Source organism: Schistocerca piceifrons, chromosome 2 (assembly GCF_021461385.2).
Source record: "Schistocerca piceifrons isolate TAMUIC-IGC-003096 chromosome 2, iqSchPice1.1, whole genome shotgun sequence".
Taxonomy (NCBI): domain Eukaryota; kingdom Metazoa; phylum Arthropoda; class Insecta; order Orthoptera; family Acrididae; genus Schistocerca; species Schistocerca piceifrons.
This window is the reverse complement of record NC_060139.1, coordinates 407,700,758-407,725,143: the sequence shown is the minus strand read 5'-3', so window position 1 is coordinate 407,725,143 and position 24,386 is coordinate 407,700,758.

Below are 24,386 nucleotides of genomic sequence, written 5' to 3'. Positions count from 1 at the left end.
TCGATTGAGAAGTAGTGGCTCCGGTCTCGTTAACTCACAACGGCCGGTTAGATGTGTACTGACTACATGCCCCTCCATATCTGCAACCGGTGACACCTGTAGGTGGGGGATGACAAGACCGTCTGGCCTTCCGAGGCCAGTTCGGACGGAGTTCAGCTTTTTTAGTTTTGTTATTGGACACTAGCTGTGTAGAAAAATTGACTTTGAGTGAATACTGACCTTAAACGTGGGCAACAATAGCAAAAATTGCCTCTAATCAATATACACGTCTGTGATCGTTAAACTTCGGCACCAAAGTAAAATCACAATCGTTGCATACACTCATTAGAAGACTTGCTCTCCAGGGAGAAGCGCTACGGTCAAAGAACGCCTAGGTTCTCTCGCAGTCAGAAATAAATTTGCATGATATATTTAATAAAGACTAATAAATACCTTTAGTTTGCTGATCATTGATATTAGGTAAAGGGTAGGGTGCTACTCACCGTAAGTTAGTTCGTTCAATTGCAGACTGGGACGATGGCACGGCTGTTACAAGTATTATCTCTCGACGAAATACTGCTTAGGAAAGATGACAGATTATACAAAGAAGCACATAAAACGAACACATGACCGCCATATCTGGCATTCGGACCGGAATCGGGACCAAGCTCCCTGAGATGACGGTCGCACGTGCGTGAGGTGAGCATGCTTGCATGTAACTGTCTCCGTGTTTTTATTTTTATTCTAATCTTTGATCACAATATCAATTCTTTTGACGATGACCGGTTTCAATCCATGATGACGATCCTCAGATCTTTTCTACGCCATGTGATAAAGTGCTAAGGCCATAATGGCTTCGTCAAAAACATAAATATAGTCTCCATGTTTTGACGATGCCATTATGGCCTTATCACTTTAGGACATGGTGTAGAAAAGATCTTAGGATGGTCATCACGAACTGAAACTCGTCATCGTCAAAAGAATTGATATTGTGATCAAAGACTGGAATTAAAAAAAAAAAAACATTAGACAGTATTGGATCACTGTACGTATAAGCGAGTATGTCGCAGCTGCTGAATCTGTGTCCGTTCTGTTCTCTGAAGAGGACTTTGATCGAAAACTGAACTTATAACAATCTTTTCGTTGTGCCTGTTTGCAGTTCAACGTGTCACTTTACGGTGAATAGCAGTCTATCGTACATCTAATTTGATAAGATCTGTTAAACAAAAGGTAAAGGTTCAAATGTGTGTGATATCTTATGGGACTTATCTGCTAACGTCATCAGTCCCTAAGCTTACACACTACTTAACCTAAATTATCCTAAGGACAAACACACACATCCATGCTCGAGGGAGGACTCGAACCTCCGCCGGGACCAGCTGCACAGTCCATGACTGCAGCGCCTCAGACCGCTCGGCTAAACCCGCGCGGCAAAGGTAAAGGTGTTTCACGTCGCGTTTTAAACCATGAATCTTTAACAAGTTACACCTAAATTACTGGGTCGAGTGACACAACAGTAGTGTTGTACAGTGAAAAGCAACCACTGTACACTTGAAAGACAACCGATTCTGTTGGCTCCTGCGCTTGAGGCTCAGCACCGCCACTGTAGGCTCTCATTGACGTAGGAGATACGCAGTTGGAAGCCTGTTTGCAATGTAGACAGCGCGACCTGCTACTCATGTTGGTTTCATTGGCGTTATGTGGAATGCACACTCATTTCAAACTTCGACGCTCTCCAACGTCCAAGTAGTAGGATTCCTTAGACCTGGCTTCTAGAACTTGACAGGGCTGTAAATGAAGTGTTCGTTTTATCATTTCCTTGTGGTCAAGAAAACATTTTTTGTTTAATAAATCTGTCAGAAATTTGAGCCTGCATTCGCACACCCGCAGCCCGAACAACATTCCACCAAAATCCTACACTACAAGATGCTGTCAGAGCTGTGAGACATTGGCTGCAGCCAGCTGGTAAAGGTTCTAACGAGTGCGGTATACAACCTCTTTTACGAACATCAAAAAAGTTTTGCATCACCCCGGTTCCCAGAACTCTTCAAGACAAACGTTGACTGTGGTTAATGTATCACAGACACAGTCTCTTTGACTGTTCAGAGATGTCACTAAACCCGCCCAAAGACGTAAACAAGGATGCGTGAGCAGAGCTTATTAGACCGACGAGGTCCGACAGCCGATCACTTCCAGTCATTCCAAAAGGAAGGAGGTACACGGCCCGTGTTGTCTGTAGTTCCACCATGCCTAAACGGTAAATACCGCTGTTCGATCGCGGCCGAGTTTTTACTTTGTGCCAGGAAGGGTTCTCAACAAGGGAAGTGTCCGGGCGTCTCGGATTGAACAAAAGCCGTGTTGTTCGGACACAAAGGAGATACAGAAAGGTAGGAACTGTGGATGACATGCCTCGCTCAGGCCGCCAAAGGGCTACTACTGCAGTGGATGTCCGCTGCCTACGGATTATAGCTCGGAGAAACCCTGATAGTAACTCCACCATATCTAATAGTGTGTTTCGTGCAGCCACAGGACGTCGTGTTACGATTCAAACTGTGCGCAGTAGGTTGCATCATTCGCAACTACACTTGCGACGTCCATGGCGAAGTCGACCTTTGCAACCACGACACCATGCAGCGCGGTACAGATGGGCCCAACAACATGCCGAATGGACCGCTTAGGATTGGCATCACGTTCTCTTAACCGTTGAGTGTTGCACATGCCTTCTCGTCGGAGACGTGTCTGGAGGCCAGCCAGTCAGGCTAAACGACTTAGACACACTGTCCAGCGAGTGCAGCAAGGCGCAGGCTCTCTGCTGTATTCGGGTGACATTATGCGGGGCCGACGTACGCCACTGGTGGTCATGGGAGGCTCTGTAATGGCTGTACGATACGCGAATACCATCCACCGACCGATAGTGTAACCATTTTTTTTTTTGTCATCAGTCTACTGACTGGTTTGATGCGGCCCGCCACGATTTCCTTCCCTGTGCTAACTTCTTCATCTCAGAGTACCACTTGCAACCTACGTCCTCAATTATTTGCTTGACGTATTCCAATCTCTGTCTACCTCTACAGTTTTTGCCCTCTACCGCTCCCTCTAGTACCATGGAAGTCATTCCCTCATGTCTTAGCAGATGTCCTATCATCCTGTCCCTTCTCCTTATCAGTGTTTTTCACATATTCCTTTCCTCTCCGAGTCTGCGTAGAACCTCCTCATTCCTTACCTTATCAGTCCACCTAATTTTCAACATTCGTCTATAGCACCACATCTCAAATGCTTCGATTCTCTTCTGTTCCGGTTTTCCCACAGTCCATGTTTCACTACCATACAATGCTGTACTCCAGACGTACATCCTCAGAAATTTCTTCCTCAAATTAAGGCCGGTATTTGATATTAGTAGACTTCTCTTGGCCAGAAATGCCTTTTTTGCCATAGCGAGTCTGCTTTTGATGTCCTCCTTGCTCCGTCCGTCATTGGTTATTTTACTGCCTAGGTAGCAGAATTCCTTAACTTCATTGACTTCGTGACCATCAATCCTGATGTTAAGTTTCTCGCTGTTCTCATTTCTACTACTTCTCATTACCTTCGTCTTTCTCCGATTTACTCTCAAAGCATACTGTGTACTCATTAGACTGTTCATTCCGTTCAGTAGATCATTTAATTCTTCTTCACTTTCACTCAGGATAGCAATGTCATCGGCGAATCGTATCATTGATATCCTTTCACCTTGTATTTTAATTCCACTCCTGAAGCTTTCTTTTATTTCCATCATTGCATCCTCGATGTACAGATTGAAGAGTAGGGGCGAAAGGCTACAGTCTTGTCGTACACCCTTCTTAATACGAGCACTTCGTTCTTGATCGTCCACTCTTATTATTCCCTCTTGGTTGTTGTACATATTGTATATGACCCGTCTCTCCCTTTAGCTTACCCCTACTTTTTCAGAATCCCGAACAGCTTGCACCATTTTATATTGTCGAACGCTTTTTCCAGGTCGACAAATCCTATGAAAGTGTCTCGATTTTTCTTTAGCCTTGCTTCCATTATTAGCCGTAACGTCAGAAATGCCTCTCACGTCCCTTTACTTTTCCTTAAGCCAAACTGATCGTCACCTAGCGCATTCTCAATTTTCTTTTCCATTCTTCTGTATATTATTCTTGTAGGCAGCTTCGATGCATGAGCTGTTAAGCTGATTGTGCGATAATTCTCGCACTTGTCAGCTCTTGCCGTCTTCGGAATTGTGTGGATGATGCTTTTCCGAAAGTCAGATGGTATATGGCCAGACTCATATATTCTACACACCAACGTGAATAGTCGATTTGTTGCCTCTTCCCCCATTGGTTTAGAAATTCTGATGGAATGTTAGCTACCCCTTCTGCATTATTTGACTGTAAGTTCTCCAAAGCTCTTTTAATATCCGATTCTAATACTGGATCCCCTATCTCTTCTAAATCGACTCCTGTTTCTTCTTCTATCACATCAGACAAATCTCCACCCTCATAGAGGCTTTCAATGCATTCTTTCCACCTATTTGCTCTCTCCTCTGCATTTGACAGTGGAATTCCCGTTGCACTGTTAATGGTACCACCGTTGCTTTTAATGTCACCAAAGGTTGTTTTGACTTTCCTGTATGCTGAGTCTGTCCTTCCGACAAACATATCTTATTCGATGTCTTCACATTTTTCCTGCAGCCATTTCGTCTTAGCTTCCCTGCACTTCCTATTTATTTCATTCCTCAGCGACTTGTATTACTGTATTCCTGATTTTCCCGAAACATGTTTGTACTTCCTCCTTTTATCAATCAACTGAAGTATTTCTTCTGTTACCCATGGTTTCTTTGCAGCTACCTTCTTTGTACCTATGTTTTCCTCCCCAACTTCTGTGATGGCCCTTTTTAGAGATGTCCATTCCTCTTCAACTCTACTGCCAACTGCGCTATTCCTTATTGCTGTATCTATAGCGTTAGAGAACTTCAAACGTATCTCGTCCTTCCTTAGTACTTCCGTGTGCCACTTCTTTGCGTGTTGATTCTTCCATAACCATATCGGCAGCATATTGGCGAGGTATTCGACTTCATGGACGAAAATTCGCGCCCACATCACATCGTGCACGTCTTGTGAGTGACTTCCTTCAGGATAACTACATCGCTCGATTAGAGTGGCCAGCATGTTCTCCAGTGGAGAACCATATCGAACATGCATGGTATAGATTGGAAAAGGCCGTTTATTGACGACCCGTTCCACCACTACTCTGACGGATCTACGCCGAATCGCTGTTGGGGATGGACCAACAGTACTTTGACGAACTTGTGGATAGTATGCCACGACGAATACATACATGGATCAATCCAAGAGGAGTGCTACAGGTTATTAGAGGTACCGGTGTGTACAGCAATCTGGACCATCACCTCTGTAGGTCTGTCTGCATGGTGGTACAATACGCAGTGTGTGGCTTTCATGAGCAATAAAAAGGGTGGAAATGATGTTTATGTCTTTTCCTGTTTTCTGTACAGGTTCCGGAACTCTCGGAACCGAGATGATGCAAAACCTTTTTTGATGTGTGTATTATCATTGACAGATGTGCATACCTAACGTCTTTGACATCCGAAAATACAATTGTGTGTTTCTGAAAACTCTGTCTACTTAGCTATGTTATTGTCTTTCTGTACCTGGGATAGTGTTCATAAAGCTTAATGGCTTGCGTTAGTTTTGGAGCTACCCTCGTACGCAGTCATGCTTCGGGGATACTGAGATGCACCACTGACTGAAGGACTGATTGCGATTATCTGTGAAAGCTCTTTTGTTGAGTAATTTACTAACTCTTTTGTACACAGACGACTCACGTGGCCAGAATACCGTTAGCAGCGCTGGATTCTGCTTCCTGCTGGCCATGACAGCAGCTAATAATGTGCCGAGAGCCTCGACTACACGTTTCCCGGGAGAGAATAAAAGAGCAGTGTGGCGTAGTCACGCGGTCGCAGTGGCTGCTTAACGAAGCAACAGCACTCGATTTGTTCCCACACGAGGTTGGAGCTCGTCCGTACGGCACACGTGGGCAAAAAACATACACAGATACTGATACACACACGCACACACACACACATACACACATGTTCACAGACTCAGACACACTAGTCGATTCCTTGTTCAGCACCATTCCCGCATTTAAAGCTTCGCGAGAATGGAAACAGACGCGAAACAAACGAGCATCGAGATTAGTATTGGAGCTGATTCCATGAAGGGCAGACAGTAACGACATATTTGAGCAGGATATTAGCTCTGATTTCAAACGCTTCGTTTTTGCTGAACGGGTGAAAGCAAAGGGAGTCTACTCGCATCGACGTAAAGTGGACGAGAAGCCTCAACTGAACCGATAAGATACTCTCATGATAAGAGCCCTTTTGAGACTTTGTAGTATACACTCAAGTTTAAACACAACACTTACAAGAATGTGCTGCATATAGTGAAAAGTACTTAAAAGGTGAAACAGAAGAGGCTAAAATACATCGTTAGTCCCTGTTTCTGGGATCTCGCATCCGTACAAATATATTAACACGGGCGGGACACACATTTGAAAAAATGCCACTAACAATTTTTGGAAGTGCTTTGGTTTCGTCACATATCAGCAGGCTCGCATGAGCTGCAACGCGGTGACGGTTAATTAATATTTGTGGCCATGGTCTAGCGTTGCTTGGATTCCGCCCCTTGCCAGGATTGTGCCTCTATCTATGCTGTTTCTGTGCTTCATGTGAGAAATGGAAAATAAGAAAATCCGGTATGATAAGTAAATACAACCACCAGTACAGCTCCTAGTACAAAGCGATTAGATGATAATTAGACAAATTTTCAGTGTCGATAAAGACAGTTACCTGTGATCGAGAAACTAAATAGTCGAAAACTCCTAAATTGAGAAAACTTGAGTTTTACCGATGGCCTACTGACTGTTAATAATGAAGTATTACACTCATTTCTAACGTTTTTGTTTACCTATGCCGCTTATAGAACGTGTTCCTAGGTACTTATCTCGGGTTGCTACATAGTCATGAGTTTGTAGAACAAAGTTCTGTCTTGCGCGTTCGGGAAAACCCTGTTGTTTTTGGAATAATATCATAGGCTGTGAGGAATCTCGCCAGGAGATCCCCCTCACTGCCGACAAACGTCTCGTACCTTTACATAGTGAAGGTCTCAAGTTCGGATGCGGACAGCCTACGAGAATAAGAAGTGTGGAACGTGACCAGGTCCGCGATTTATCACAATAGGAAACGTCGCTCTGTCTATCCGCACTTCTGAGACTGTCTCACTCAGCTACAAGTCTTTATCGTTACAATCTTTGTGGGAAGAGGAGGAGGACAAGTGACAACTGCCAATTTGTCGTCACTGTGCCACGTAGATATACTAAAATGAATGTCCTCTGTGGTTTACTCAGGACATCTTTTATACGCCATGACCTGCATTTGAAATTTTAGTTGCGAATACTGGTTTTCGGGTTTACATCATCAGTGGCATCTGACACAGAGGAAAATGACTGTGTGTACTTCGGTTTCTAGAGGATCATATCTGTATATAAAAAAAATAGTGGCAGTAATATAACTCTGCTTACAATATGTACCTCTACAGGAATGACATGGTTCAAATGGTTCAAATGGCTCTGAGCACTATGGGACTTAACATCTGTGGTCATCAGTCCCCTAGAACTTAGAACTAATTAAACCTAACTAACCTAAGGGCATCACACACATCCATGCCCGAGGCGGGATTCGAACCTGCGACCGTAGCGGCCACGCGGTTCCAGACTGAAGCGCCTTTAACCGCACGGCCACACCGGACGGCTGGAATGACATGCATATCAGTTAACTCGATAGGACCTGTCATATATTGCAAGCATCAGCTGACATTTCCATTTACTCCATACGGCAGTTGAGTCAAATGTGGTGAATAATTGCCACTGCCAAAGATTCGACAGCAGTAACATGACAACCTGTGTACTAGGTTAAAGGACACATTTCAGATCTTATCATATTAAATGACACACACACTGCTGCTATAGAGGTACATAATGTAGGTGAATTTATATTATTTCTACAGAAAATGCGGTTGTCATTTTGTAAATATTGATGCACATACAGTTTTTTGTTTCTCCGCACCAGACACCACTGATGATAGAATATAAACCCGAGAACAGATTTTTGATTATAAACATTTTAAGTACAGCTCATTGTGTATAAAAATAGTTCTTTAACAAATATCTGAAGGCTCCGGAGCAACAAGAATTTAAAGTTCTAATCCTCTGCTGTGTCTTATAGGTTGAGGGCATGAACGTTTTCTGTCTGTCGAACATAAGTAATCGGACACAATGAAGCCATCTGGGACAAATAGGCTGTGCGATGTCAATGCATTTCAATGCACCCTTCGCATTCATCACCATTAAAAACTCTCCACTGTAAAAGTAAACCTCATAGTAATCTAAACTCCGTTTTATACCAAAACATTTCCAACTTATTAAGGTAACCTATAAGTAAGGAAAAATATACTCCTTCACAAACAAAGAAATTGATTATCACCAGTCTCGCAGAGAGTGGTAATGGAACTTGCTTACGTTCAAGTAAGCCTATGTATTTGTATTGATGTAGGTGTAAGCTAATATTATACGTAATTAAACCGCAGTACTGTTCTAAAACGTAATTCCATATGTTTTAAAATGACCTCAAAGACGAAACTGCACCAATACAAAAAAAATGTACAAAAATCAGACAGTTGAGTAACCAATTTGTCTTTTAAAACATACATAGGGCCTGATGCCCGACAACTAAAAAGATTAATGGCTCCTAATACGAAGCGAAGTCATCTTCATCATGAATGTTTTAGATTGTGCAAGACCTTTGATGTTTTTCGAGTGTTTATAGCACTTCGATTTACCTTGATTTAATCTTCGTGGAGTTCAGTCAAGAGTCACTGAGATGTTTAGGTTAAGACAAACATTCAGGGAATTGATAGGAAACTGGTCGTTAGATTTTCTGCCAGTGTTCTGTGTCTTCAGGAAGTACAGTATCTGCTTTCGGTTATATCTTTTTTTTCTGGATTATATTTCTGATGACTACGAACCTGGGAGTTATATTAACTGTTCCAGTGACTGCGTTTCAATATAATGTTAGTAAGACTAGGAGTAAATCTTAAAATATGTCACATCAGCATAAAATGACATAAAAGTACTTAAAAACACGCCCAACAGCACAGCTTTCATGAATGCCTGCGGAGCGCGCGCGAGCGCTGTTGTTTACTCTCAGAGGCCGTCACTTACATGTCGATTTCGTGTACTGGAGCCATGGCCAGCCGTTTTAGAAAAACACGCTATAATTCAAATTCGCCAATGATTACACCCGACCAAAGGCTTTAGGTAGCAATTTGTCCATCTTAAGCAGTACCGCGTACGTCAAAGTCTTCAGTGACAAGGCGTGAGAACGAATACTTCCTGACACCAAGCTTACTTGAGCATACGGACCATACGACGTACAGTACCCCTAAGGCACTTTACGCGGTCACGCAGTACGACAGTTCGCCACCTACAAATCAGCGGGTGCCGAGTGGTCGTTATATTATGACGGCCAACCCAATACCTGCTCTCGCTGCGACAGTGAAGGCCACCTCAGGTATGAGTGATCTCGGCGGCGCGTCATCCATTTCCCGTCCACTACCGTGGCTCCTCCGACTCCTGTCTTAGTGATCATCGATGCAACAGCGTTCTATTCTCTTTCCGCCAACGACCGTCAACTGGACCACATATGAATGTCCCTTACAGCTGCTATGGATAAAACCAGGATCGCTCTGCCACGATCGCAACTTGACGTGACTTTGGCCCCACTACCAACATACCAACAGCGACGGCTACCTTTCCCCTTCTTGGCCGACGATATAGACGTCACGTCGTTCATCCACCCTGTGACAGCCTTCACCACACACTTTGACTCCCTCCTGCCTTCCGACACAGAGGGATGGACACGCAAACGACGTTCACCTAAATGCTTCTAGTGTCGCCGTCGTACGATCTCGGAACGAGATACCTCAACCTGATGCATCAGAGGCCGTCCGGCCAGGTGAGGCTTCGGAGAACCTGCAAGACGACAAGAATTACGATAACGCTACGCAGAATCTGCCTGCGCTGGTACCCTCTCCGTTGGCTCGCCCAATGGACCTCGCTGTTACGAGTTGCCATTGACACGTCCACTGCACTTGTGGACTCCGACTTCCAAGATATCGAATGTCTTCATTGCGTTACCTAGATATGGGCGACATGTGAACTCACTGGCCTAAGTACTGCACAACCTTGCCCTGGGAGCTGGAATGACCCTAACCCGCCTTTCGACGTATTGTGATACAATACAGCCAGGAAGTAGCCACACGGTGCAGCACGCTACCGACTTTTTCTACGCCATTCGCTTTGACCTTGACACCCACCAGACACCCCTGAAACCCAGAGAGAACGCAGCAGGATTGAGGCACCCACTGTGACACTGACACGCAGTAGATTGCAGGGGGCCGTGTTCATGACCGGACGTGAACATCCCACCAAGCGTGATATCGCCTCCGATTGGAAACAAAGATGACATCGACCCAACACCGAGTTCTGTCGCACTCAGCACGTCGCTTGTCTGGCCGACATCATCAATTCCTTTGTAGACCACTACCATACAATGTACCAGGAGGTGCCTAACGATACACCTGTTCAAGAGGTTGTGTTACCACACTTCACTTGCGCCCTCACAGGCGCCGAGGCGGACGAGCTGACGAAGGCGACCAGGTCCACTACGCATTCAAAAACCGTGCTTCGAATAAGTCGCCTTCAGTTGACAGATTGTTAACCGTTTTCCACATCCCGCTAGGTGAATACCGGGCTGGTCCCCACGTTCCGCCTCAGTTACACGCGTCGCAGACATTTGAAACAGGTCCGAACTATTTCCCGATTTACACTAGACGCAGACGATTGGGGTACACTGATTCCGTCCTGGGGGGTATGGGGTGGCGGCAGGATGGACATCCGGCCATCCCTAACACTGCCAAATCCGTTGTAACCACGCCGACCCTGCGATCGCTGCGGGACTATGGCGTAAGCGAAAGAAAGAAAGAAGAAGAAGTCGACGGATTGTTAACAGAATTTTATCGTCCCTTTACAGCGCTAATGGAGTCAGTGTCTTCATCTAGGACTTCACACCTCTTAGCTCACTTCCAGTTTTTTCACTTCCCCTACACCTTGTTAATAAAGACTTTCACATCCTGTTGACAACACTAATGTTTGTTGCACTGGAAGGATGGTCTTCACACTGATTTTTTTTGTTTGCTTGTACGAATAAAAAAGGTTTGCTTAACCTTCATTCTGTTTCAGAAAAATTAAAAAATAGAAGTAAAATACATCCTGGAGGGGAGAAAAATGGTTCAAATGGCTCTGAGCACTATGCCACTTAACTTCTGAGGTCATCAGTCGCCTAGAACTTAGAACTAATTAAACCTAACTAACCTAAAGATATCACACACATCCATGGCAGGATTTGAACCTGCGACCGTAGCGGTCGCTCGGTTCCAGACTGTAGTGCCTAGAACCGCACGGCCACTCCGGCAGGCCCTGGAGGGGAGAGGTTCAGGGTTGGGAAGAGGGAGGCATCGTGGCAGGAGTTGGGTTCGACATCTGGTTGATGAGGAGAGATTCCGTGTTCGATTCCTACATGGAAAGTGCATTTTTGTTTTGTTTTTGTTCTGCGTATGTAGCTTTCTCCATTTGGAAGTGGTTGGAATTAGCGGATTCATATGGTAAATAAATCAGTAATTAATAATAATAAAATAAATGATGAGGCAACCGCTCGCGATAAGCAAGGAATCCGTGTATGTGTCCCAGTTCTGCTACACCGCTGATGCTTGTCCATATTCGCAACTTCAAATACACTTCATATGAGTGTAATGGGAGCACGTAGAGTGCAGTGTTGTTTCAGTGTTGTATGATGATGATGAGAGAGGGGAGAGAGTGAAACCTGATGCCGGCACACAGCCTCTTCCGCTGGAATAGCACCAAGAACGCGCCGAGCTTAACGTGTGCATCTGAAGGAGGGGTCGCTGTCAACACTCACATCCCCTCACTTCATGAGACACTGCAGAGAGGCTTGGAATTCAATCCAAGACATAAGCACCATGATTGGTGAAGGAGAAGTCTACATCATGGTTTTTCCTCCGCTTGTCAGTCAAATACTAGCAGTGAAACTTTCGTACACCACCATTATCTGAACCTTCTTTATACCGAGTCGATCGCCACTGCAAAGGAGCGTATTAGCGACTTAGGCTACGGAGATGCCCATCAAGCGTAATGAGGTATCTTGACCGGCAGACCTCGTCCGTGTCAACCAGCATCAATTCCGAAACCATTGGCCGTGCCAAACCCATTTTTCTCACATAACTTTCTGAAAATGATGAATCAAGGTAGAAATGTAGTTGCAATATCTCTTCTGAAATACAGTTGACTCAGTACCATTCCAACACTTATTAATGGGAGCACGCACATATGGGATATCAAATGAAATTTTTAACTGTTTTTTGGCTCTGAAATATCGCTACGTGATACCAGTTGATTATTTACCCAGTAGTTATGGCTACTTAAAATGTGTACCAGGAGCTTAAGCTTCGTGCCCCTCTAGCTGCCCTGGTAGGTCCCATTACAATCTTGCGTCTCCTTTGTTAGCAGAGGGCAGTCTGTTAATATCAGTAGATGAAGCTCGCCTCCATGGAGTGTTGAGCCACTTCAACTGGCTTGTCATATCTGTGATACTCACTGCCCCTATTTCGCGATAACACTAAACTAGCTGACCTTCTTTTAACTTTTTCGATGTCCTGTCTCATTCCTATCTGGTAAGGATCCCAGACAGCAGAGAAATACCCCAAATGAGCACAGGCAAGGATGCTGTAGGCCATCTCTAGACCTGTTGCAGGTTTCAAGGATTCCGTCAATTAAACATTATTTTATTCGCTGTCCCCAGAATGTTATTTATGTGACTGTAGCAATTAAACTGAATTCAATTGAGTTCAATTGAAAACATTTGGGTTTATGTGATTTATCGTGTAACCTAATTTTAAAGGATTCGTTTTAGTATACAAAACGTCAAACTTTTCATTATTTGAATCCGATTGTCACTTTTCACACCATACAGGTATCTTGCATAAATTATTTTGCAATTGCGAAATTAAACTTCTTTTATGCAACTGGTTGCTTATTATATCATTATATAAGATTACAGTTGCAGAGGACGTACAAAATACTACATTTGTATTTGTAATCTCTCTAGCCAGTAGGATTCTAAGCAACTTTCTCATTTATTTCTGAAGAGACCTAGTCCTTTCTTGTAGGTTTCATATACAGTCCTTCACTGAAAGCTGGTGCTTCCATCGTGCAGTTGTGTCTTCTGGCTTCCTCTAGTTGTCCTTGGGAGTTCTGCTCGTTCTTAACTATCCTGTCAATAGCTACAGCACTGCCAGCCATTGAACGCTCTGCGGAGAGACCTACGAGGACTGGAATGAGGAAGGGTATAATTTCACATAACGTCTTTAGTATTGGCATAAAATTGAGTGCTTTAACCGCTCATTTACGTTTCAGAGCGCTTTCAACTGCATGCATCACTGTTAGGATATAGTTGCTTAAACACACCTGCTTCTTCTTCTTCTTCCGAATTATCATCTTCTTCTTCCTTACCGTGCAATGTGATGTATTCATAACTTGCTTGAAATTCATAAACAAGACAAATTAATTTTAGTACGCGTTGTTTTATCAACTGTAACTACTGAAATGGGCTGTGCTATATCAATATCCATTCTTGGCTTTATCAGCTAAAACTCGATATTCATCATGACATCGTGGGAGATCCTTATGTGGTGCATATGCAATCTTGGGTTTATGGCGAAATAAGCGCTGTATCATTGGAGAGATACACAGGCGAGCGAGCGTGCCGCGACTTACCCCAGTTCTCTGCTAGTAGCGCCACGTCACCAGAACGCGTCTGTGCGTAACATACAAGTAACGCACCAAAATTCAAGAATGGAATTATAAATTAAAGTTTCTCTTCCAAACTTTGTTAGCATACGCTTTAGTCTATTAATTTGTAAACTGTCAAATCTCAGAATGAACGGGTCAATACTTTTCCCTAAAAGCGTCGTTTTAAGAAATAATAAATGGGCTAAATAATAATGCTAGAAACCCAAAACTTTATCATAATGTGGAGATGTATGTGAAAATTAACTGGTAAAAGTCTCAACGTGGTTAAAGAAATATTTTGGGCGGAATCCGCATTTTTAAGAAAAGTTGAAGGCGCTAAATATTAGACTTAGAAATTTGAAAATTTGTATGAAGCTTCAGTTCAACATAAAGATATTAATTATGTAACCCCACTGAGCTACCTCTAATAGTTTTCGAGTAATTTGCAGAAAACTAAATTTGGAACTAAAAAGTCCTTATTTGTAGTAATTAAGTATCTGTTATATTAATGCTAGAAAGTTTTGGTTACAGAACATGATGAAACCTATTAAATAATAGAGCTATAACAAGTTTCAAGGCCTGGATTTAAATAATAACAAATACAACGTTTCTTAAAGTTGTTGTTCAGAGGTCAGGTTCTGAAAATTCTAGACGCAAAGTTTAAATCCGGGCGAGCTGAAACTTTTTCTGTGGTTGTAACCACCTTAACTACCTGCATATAAAAATTAAAATCAGGGTTTCATAATGTTCATACTGACAGTAAATCTCTCTATCCTAAGCAGCACTATGAGTTGTTCAGTGGCGACCTCTGCTGTAAGTTACTATTAAATTGTCTTTTGCCCTAACTTCTGCTAAACAAAATAATTGCTCGCCACAAAAGTGGAAAACAGGTATCAAAATGTTCAAATGTGTGTGATATCTTATGGGACTTAACTGCTAAGGTCATCAGTCCCTAAGCTTACACACTACATAACCTAAATTATCCTAAGGACAAACACACACACCCATGCCCGAGGGAAGACTCGAACCTTCGCCGGGAGCAGCCGCACAGTCCATGACTGCAGCGCCCGACACAGCTCGGCTAATCCCACGCGGCGGAAAATAAGTATCACCATTGGCCAAGCGGATTTGTTAACCTTACTGGCGGCACACTAACAGTTACTGAACAAATCATAGTGCTGCTTAGGATAGAGAGATTTACTGTCAGTATGATCATTATGAATACTACAATGTTGTGTTTACCAAATATATGTATCAATTATAACTCAAAATCTTCAAATTCATCATCCCGCTGGGCATATACAGAATAGAAACATTTCTTTCAGTGTTTTGTTAGAGAATGTGGGCTTGGAGACTGGGAACTATGGTCAGTATGTTCTCAATCGCTTTCTGGCTGACCACAGAAGTAGTTTCCAGACTCTTGTAAAAGACGGCGAACAATATTTACCACAATTCAGCGATATTTTAATATTTCACATTTTTTCCTAGGAATTATTACTATTATTATTATTATTATTATTGACCTGCCGCCCCACATGATCCAAAACCATTTTGTCAAGGAGGTTAATTGCGTTACCACTGTGCGCCAAACGTTTTTGAAGCTTTGTTCTGCGTCCACAGCAGCTATATCCCTGAACGTGCTTTTCGACTGGCAGTTTATCGAGAATACCACCACCTCCTCTAATACTGTGGCTGCAGTCGGTCAAACTGTTTTGTGTTGCAGGAAAACTATGCAGAGTCTCGTGACATGTTCTATGAAAACCACATGTAGTTCTGAGCTCTTTTGCACTTCCTCTGTGTAAAAGCATCCTGAAATTTCAGCACCACTGCTATTGTTTAAGGTGTAAGTTCTGGGGATTGGTCCTTTACACCTAGGAAACTCAGCCAGTTTGGTAAGTATGTCTTCTCAAATTCTGTCTTGTATTTTCAAATATGTACTAAGTCACCTACATTAAATTTCTCTTTTCGTGAACCCAGCATTTTAATATGATTATACCCTTATTTAGGAATCCATCATCATGTATACCAATTGGTCTCAATTTTATCGTTTAATGTTGGTTCCATTATACTGAGCAATTATATGTGGGATTATACCTATCCATCTGTATCAACCACGAAGATTGAAGAGAATCCACATTGAGGTTTCCGTGTTCTTGTCAGACCGTCCATGATACTTGCCCTCAGATGGGTGAATGTTGAGTAGCGGTGTGTTCCATACCACTCCATCACAGTCTTCAAATGTCTACTGTAGAACTCTCCACCGTGACCTGTTTGAAGATTTCCAGGGCGGGTATTCGTCCACGCCTGCAACAGTCACTCCAACAGGTGCGCAACATCTCTCCCCATATTTGTTTTGGCTGCCAGCACTCAGGCAACTGTTCAGCATGTAGCAGTGACCATTACGATATATTTGGAACCATTATTCACTTATGAATATTCCCTCATATCTACAAGATCCGCTTGCCACAATTTATCCAAGCCTTTAATTAACATGTTTGGCATGCTGGTTTGTGTAGTTCTTGCAAAACTGTCTGAATAATTATTTGGTGATATCTCTCTTTCTTAGCTTGGAAATTATTGAAACAAATTCATTCAAATGAGTAACATTACCTGCAGTAGCCGATGCCACGAGCAGAAATAGCCAATCTGTTAGCTTATTGGGATCATCATAATATATATATTTTAGGGGCTGATTGTTCACGCTTTTATGCTTAACATCAATACCATCACCACAGGTACTTTGAGGGTCAAATATCAACTTTCTAACGGTTTTATATTTCGCACTGCTTTGGCTTTTCGACACTCCATTTGCTTTCTTATGTACATCTGTCAATTACAATATTCCACCATACATTTCTAGACCTTTTGGTGAACGATTTACCGTTTTGGAAAATATGGTTCAGTACATCTGGTACCCTTTCAAACCCCCTATTACCAATATGTATTGTCTTATCTGACAGGCTGTGTGAACCACATGTGTGGTTTTACCAAGCTGATACCATACGTTCTGTCTGTCCTAGCGTCATTGTGATGGTTAATGAAATTGATAATGGCATCATCATCATCACATAATTTTACCGAGACCTGACCGAGAGATTCAGGTTTAGCTTAGTGTTAGCTCCTGCTCCTGATATCCTAACCTTAGTAGCCATAGTTTCTCTCGAATGTCCTTCCCTGCGTCAATGAATTACGCTTAGTCAACTTCTTGTCAAACACCAGTCAGAGTTCTGTGTGGGGTACACATAAATAAACATTCTTTTCAACCACATCGAACTTTGCAATTAAGTCATTTACTTTCTCTTCAATTACCTTAACCCTATCATTCAATGTACCGATCAATCTCGTAAGGATCTGAGCGTAGGTCAGCTTTTCCTTGCATACATTCCCAAAAGTACACTCAGGTTGAGTGCTCGATGTGTGCAAAATTGTCCGTGGTATGATGTACGCTAATGTATTCATCTCTTGTCATATCAATATATACAGAAACGTTTGAAAGTTTCGTCTGCAAATACCATCATACAGTTTTCTTGTTTTATCGGTGACAAGAAATCTCAACTGTTTGTGATTCCAGGAATGCCATCATATCTTTAAAAATTCATTCAATGTCATTTCAGTTCCTACATAAATTCAAACTATATTCCTTAAAGGCAGTAATGATGTCTGCATTATGCCTTATCAGTTGTTTTCCGATTTGGTAATATATCTGAATGAAATAAAATATGTCAATGCCCACGTGAGGAGCAAAACAGAAATATCTTCGAAATTTATCCTGGTTTTCCACGACAACATCGTAGAATATGAAACAGTGTTTGGCTTCACTTGTTCTGGTGTAGGGGTACCACTGCTTTCACTCTATGTCATGAATGTAAGGGAAAAAAGAACATGGTTTGTGATAATATACATTTTATTCAGCATCCATACATGGGATGCAATACATCATCATCAAAAACACATAAAAGGAAAAAAAAGATAATTCACTGGCTCATTTTTCACAGTATTTTCCAAAGAACTGTTTCTTGTATACCCAAAATTCAGAATATATTTCCCTCAAACTAATGGGCATCAAGAAACTCGGATATTCCATCTGAAAATTTAATATGGGGGGATTCCACAGCTAATGGTGATGGCTTTCATGCTGCACTGATACATTCACTAATGCACTGCTGTAAATCATCTACATGTACACTATGCATGCGAAGATGGTACACAGCTTGAGCAATGGTAGCCATCACGCCAGTGTCTCTAACATAGGAAATATCACCAACATTAATCCACATAAGTTCATAATCGTAGAGTGTTGTACATAAATGGACAGGTCCCCAGATTTCATTTGGAGTGTGATGTCATCCTACATTGTTGGAACAGATAGTCAGACCAGTACAGTATATGCATGGGAGAAAATGAGCTGGATAATACTCGGTAGTCGTTTTTACATTGATGTAGGGTATAGTGCAATATCATTCGTTCCATCCTAACTTGAGGAACAGCACTTTAACGCTCTTAGTCGCATTTTCGACCTCTATCACTACTTACCGGTCATTATCTGCTGCTAATTCCATACCAATATGTAGATGCTTTGAGCCACTATCGGATAAATTATACATTTAATTGCAAAGCATTAGTGGGCTGGGAGAAAATGGCACCTTCTCATCCATAACATCTATATTGGGAATTCAAATGAAACAAGCCGAGGCATAATCATGGAAACCAGTGCCTGTGTATTAGAAGTATTGACACTGGCTGTTGAGACACTTGTCCCACTGTATCACAAAGCTGTGAAAGGCTGTCTCATAAAATTCGCGGGGCTGCGGTGCTAGCCAGTTCCGCATGTACAGCTGGGCGTCGCCGTCCAAAGTGAATCGTTTGCCCCTCTGAGACTTTCTGAGGGGACCAAACACGGCGAATTTACAGGGAGAGAGGTCTGGACTATATAGAGGGTGGCCGAGAACCTCCGATTTGAAAACCTGCAGCAGTGCCGCGGCTGTGTTGGCCGTATGGAGCTTTGCATTGTCGTGGAGCAGAATGACTCAACGGGTGAGATTTGCTGGTTGTTTTCATTTGATTGCTTGGCGAAGGATGTTCAAGGTTTGTGAGTGACACTAGACATTCACTGTTCTCCCATGCTGCAGGAAGTGAATCAGAAGAACGTCAGCATAGGGGCAAGCGATTCACCTCAGACGACGACATCCATCTGTACGTGCGGAACTGGTTAACATCACACTCTGTCCTTGCAAGTATTAAGAGAATATTCTGAAAGGGCGCATATTTCAGAGGCCAGTACTAATATATGTAATACTTCATTAGACGTCTGATGCATTTCTGTGAGCTGAGGACAAGATGGGCGTTTTCACCAGTGAGTAGCACAGATAATGGCAGATCATTATCCTGCTCCAACACATTGACCAAGTGCGTTGCAGGATCCCACGTGCCAATAGTCACAGCAGGTCCTGATACACTGAAGACTGCAGGCACTGGCACAGGTCCTGACCAGCTGGAGGCATTGCTGCTGCAGTTGCCAACAAGCTGGAGGTCGCCTCAGCTGATGAACAAAGAACAAGAAGGACTGAAATTCTCACTCTACAGCGGAGTGTGCGCTCATATGAAACTTCCTGAGATTCAAACTATGTGCCGGACCGAGACTCGAACTCGGGACCTTTGCACTTCGCGAGCAAGTGCCGGTGAAAGGTAGGAGACGAGGTACTGGCGGAAGTAAAGCTGTGAGGACGGGGCGTGAGTACTACTTGGGTAGCACAGTTGGTAGAGCACTTGCCGGCGAAAGGAAAAGGTCCAGAGTTCGAGTCTCGGTCCGTCACATAGTTTTGATCTGCCAGGAAGTTTCATATCAGCGCACACTCCGCTCTAGAGTGAGAATTTCGTTCTAGAAATATCCCCCAGGCAGTGGCTAAGCCATGTCTCCGCAATATCCTTTCTTCCAGGAGTGCTAGTTCTGCAAGGTTCGCAGAAGAGCTTTTGTAAAGTATGGAAGGTAGGAGACGAGGTACTGCTGGAATTAAAGCTGTGAGGACGCGGCGTGAGTAGTGCTTGGGTAGCTCAGTTGGTAGAGCACTTGCCCGCGAAAGGCAAAGGTCACGAGTTCGAGTCTCGGTCCGTCACATAATTTTGATCTGCCAGGAAGTTTCAAGAAGAAGGACCATTACATGTGGTACAAAGAAATGGAGCTGAGCAAAGACGAAGATGCAATAATTAAAGACATGTTATTAGTGCTTACTGTTCCACTTCTTCCTATTCTGCCGGAGGTTGCTTGACGATCTCAGCTGCTGCTGGCGTTGAGGTCTCATGATCATTTCACCAACTGCAGCTTGTAAGCTGCCGATTCACCTTGTACCCCTGACCAGATACAGCACTACCATTGATTCCTGCCATTTTTTGCCTATGACTTCACAATACTGAATGCCTTTTGGTGGCATAATTTTCTTTTTCAAGTGGGGTAGTGAAGGAGTTGGGAAAGGAGCAGCCCTGTCTCCCAAAAACCAGTTACATAAGAAATAGGCAAATAAAATTTTATAAATAAATAACATATACTTTGCATTAATTGACATTGAATTGAAATTCTTGTTGTCACATACTTAGAGCCCTGCATCTCAGCTCAGAATGAGCGACTTTTCCTGTCAATCTTCTCCAAGGTGTGTGGGGGAGAGGAGAGAATATGGGTGAGGGGCCTAACTGATTAAATTAATTAATTAATTAATTAGGTATCAATTTAACACCCAAAGTGCAGTGTCCCCACCTTACAACGGGCAGCAGGGGAGGGGTGTGGAAAGGGTCCACTATCTTGAATAAATTTGGGAACAATGCAGAGTGGCATACAATCACCCTTCCTTCATTACTATCCCACAACTGAGATGATAATCCACAGGCATACAATTTGATTAGAAATCAGTTGGCAGTAACATTGTAAAATGCCTTATTGAAATCTAACATTAAATGGCATCCCCTATCAACCGCACTGATTACTTCATATCAATAATTCGGTAGTTGTGTTTCACAAGAAATATATCTCCATAATTCGTGCTGACTCTATGTCACCATATCGTTCACTTTGAGGTATTTCGCAGTGCTCGACTGTAAAATATGAATTTCTTAAATCAATATATTCTGAAAGGAATGCAACTTTAATAACGTCCCCACCGAAAGATCTTCACTTGTTAAGTAATTTACGCTTTCCTTGAGTGAAATGTGGAATATTTATTTCGTTTTCTTTGTTGAAGGAATTTCTGAAGACCATATTTATTCACTCCGCTTTAGTGGCACTGCTATCGATAAAGTTATCGCTGGTATTGCACAGCACTGATTGTGACTCGCCACTGGTGTAGCTTACATACAAATTAAATCTCTTTGGACTTTGTATCAGATCTCGAGACAAGGTTTTGTCGTCGAATCAATTATAACCATCTCGCACTCTAATCCATGCTAAGTTTCGAGCTTCAGTAGATATCGCCGCTCTTGCAAATACTGCATTCTTTTAAATTAAGCGTGATTTTTTCGTTTGTTCTGTGACAGTGTTCTCACCTGTTTGGTGTGCCATGGGGGATCAGTTCAGTCTCCTATTAATTTATTTAGTATAAATCTTTAAGTTACCACCTATACGTTTTCTCTAAATTCGTCACATCTCGTCTACACATACATATTTTGGAAGGAGTGTAGACAGTTGCTCATGTCTGCGTCAAGCGAAATTTTATCGGCTTTATTTAAATATATGTATTTTGAGTTTACTTTTGATTTGTTTGGATGTTATAATGTGTAGTTTTGCTACAAAGACCGTGTGGTCACTAATTATTGAATCCATCATGATGCTTCCTATTTGCTCAGGAATACATGTTGGTAGGAGGTCAAGCATGTTTTTGCAACCATTTATACTTCGAGTGACCTCCTTAATTAACAGCCCAAAAAAATTGTGAGGAATACACCTAGTAAAATTTTAAAGGATGTTTTATGTCTGCTGCCGTCATTGAACATGTATTTTCACCAACGTATCGTGGGATCCCTATTCGAGATGATAGTCTATTTTTCTTTGAGGCTTTCTACAACTATATAATATGAGCCGAGACATCGGTAAAAAGAACAATTATTCATTTATTCATGTTCTCTAGTATAACGATTATTCATTCGAACACAGAAACTATCTGGTTTAATTTCATTACATGATAAAACACTGCTAAAAGCAATAACCACACCACCAGCAGCTGAATTTATCTACCACTTAAGCCAGCTTTCAGTACCTTTAACGTTCTGAGCTTCTGTGTCTTCCTACTAGCCTTGGGGCTCTGGTTCTTTCTCAACATGGCTATGACAGTTTACAACTTTAGTACGGATTGTTCATAGCTCCATCCTCGTCTTGTGTTTGCCCTCGATGCTTTGAGACTAAAGCCCTCTTTGTACTTTTCCACGATGCTCTAAGCAAAATACCTTCCATCCTAAGCCACACCGAGGAATCTGCAGCTTACACGATCACAGAACCGTATGAGCCCCTAATTCAGACCATACACTTGTCCCTGCACCAAAGCTCCACACTTGGTGTTGTCGAGGCTGTTAATAAGGGTGAGTTCTACGTTCATCCTAAAAGCAAGAATGGCAGTCGTTACTACTTCTTATAGTCATCCACATCCTGAGAGAATCTCTTCCCATCCAAGGTGACACACAAAATCAGGATCTATGTGAACCACCACCAGGAGTTGGCAGTATCCAGTGAACCTCATGGCATCTGGAGAGATCTACTACCCATCTACGTAGAATGGCCCCGCCCGTATGCACACAGCATGTACACTGGACTTCTTCTCCTCAATAGCAGCCATTTGCCTAAGTGGCTCCAAGACGTCTCCAGCATTGGAGCTCCCAACTACCAGTAAGGCCAAGTTCATGCAGGCCGAGGGGCTTCCTGTGAAACAAAACAAGCGACTGCATATGGCTTAAGACTTTTACGAGCCATAGATTTTGCCTGAAACCTGTTCGTTAGACGACGAACCGGTGGGGCCTTTCGATTAGCCCCAAATTAAGTCTTCCGCTGAGTGCCATCCCTTGAAACACCTCTCATTCGATCACAATCAAGGGTTCAACATGAATGTTGGCAGTAACCGGGACGGCCACAGTGGTGGACCACTCGGCTGATACGTGAGACGTGCTGGACCTCCCTTGAATGCCCACGCCCATCACCCCATCGTGAAGCTCACGATAACGGCCTCAGTTGCAGGACTGAAGCCAGCAGCGCATGGACTGTGAGCAATAGGTTACCAGCATAGGCCGTATCTGAACGAAATATTCACTGTCCTTATTGATAGTTTAGATGGTGAAGAACTGAATTATAAAAACACGTGATAAATTTATGATTAAATTTCAGAAGCACTCTGACAGATTTAAGTAGTTATCCTGCTTGTATTTAGAAGTCAGTAAAACGAACACACAGTCTACTAGCCTGGAGCTGCACGTACAGATGTCGGCGACTTACTAAGCTCTCCAACAGCTATTGGCTATACAAAACAATAACAAACTACAGTGGCGTCACAGGTGGCGTAAATATGCACCACATAATTGCTGAAACGCGAGTCTTCGCCTTGTAATACGCGAGAAATTTCCGATTAAACTGCCAGGGCACTCAGACAAATCTAAATAATTTGTTCCATTTATAAGCTCGCTGAATGAACACACAAATGATTTACTAGCCTGTTGCAGCTTGCACATAGTTTGCCTTCTGACTGAGCTCTGTAACGACCACTAGCTGTTCAAATAGAAAAAAAAAATGTAGTATCTAGACAGGTGGGTAAATATGCACTACACAGTTACTGAAATGAAAGAACCACAAACAAGCAATAAATGTGCGGTTAAACTGTAAAAGCTCTCAGACGAATGTAAATGAGTAATTTGATTCTGTTAGAAGCTCGTAGAATGAACACATAATCCAGTGTCCTGGTTCAGCTCATACAGAGGTCGGCTTCTAATTGAGCTCTGCAACGGCCACTGGCTGTACAAATCGAAATCAAACTTCAATGGCGAAACGGGATACCTCTTCCACCCCGTGCCTACCTCGTGATGGTGAAGTGGGTCTTGCATGCAAGAAAGTGGAAAGTTTGCTGTCTTTTTCCAAATTTTCGTAAATTTCGTTGCATTTATTGTCCACCATTTTGGGAATATCTTGGAGTCGTCCTCACCTCGTTGAATTTTGAAATTGTGGAAGGTGGGAAGTAACTTTTGGGGCGTTAGGGGGACAAACGGCGGGAGACATTCGAGGATGGAACGTCTGAGGAGAAGAGACCTGCCCACCATTTGGGGCTCCTGAGCACACTTCGCTAATTTGGAGTAGACGTAAATTACCGTACTCCGAGCTACTCATAACCCTTATCTTTCTGGTACAAAACTTGTATTTCTGATTTAATCTCAGTTGATATTATGTT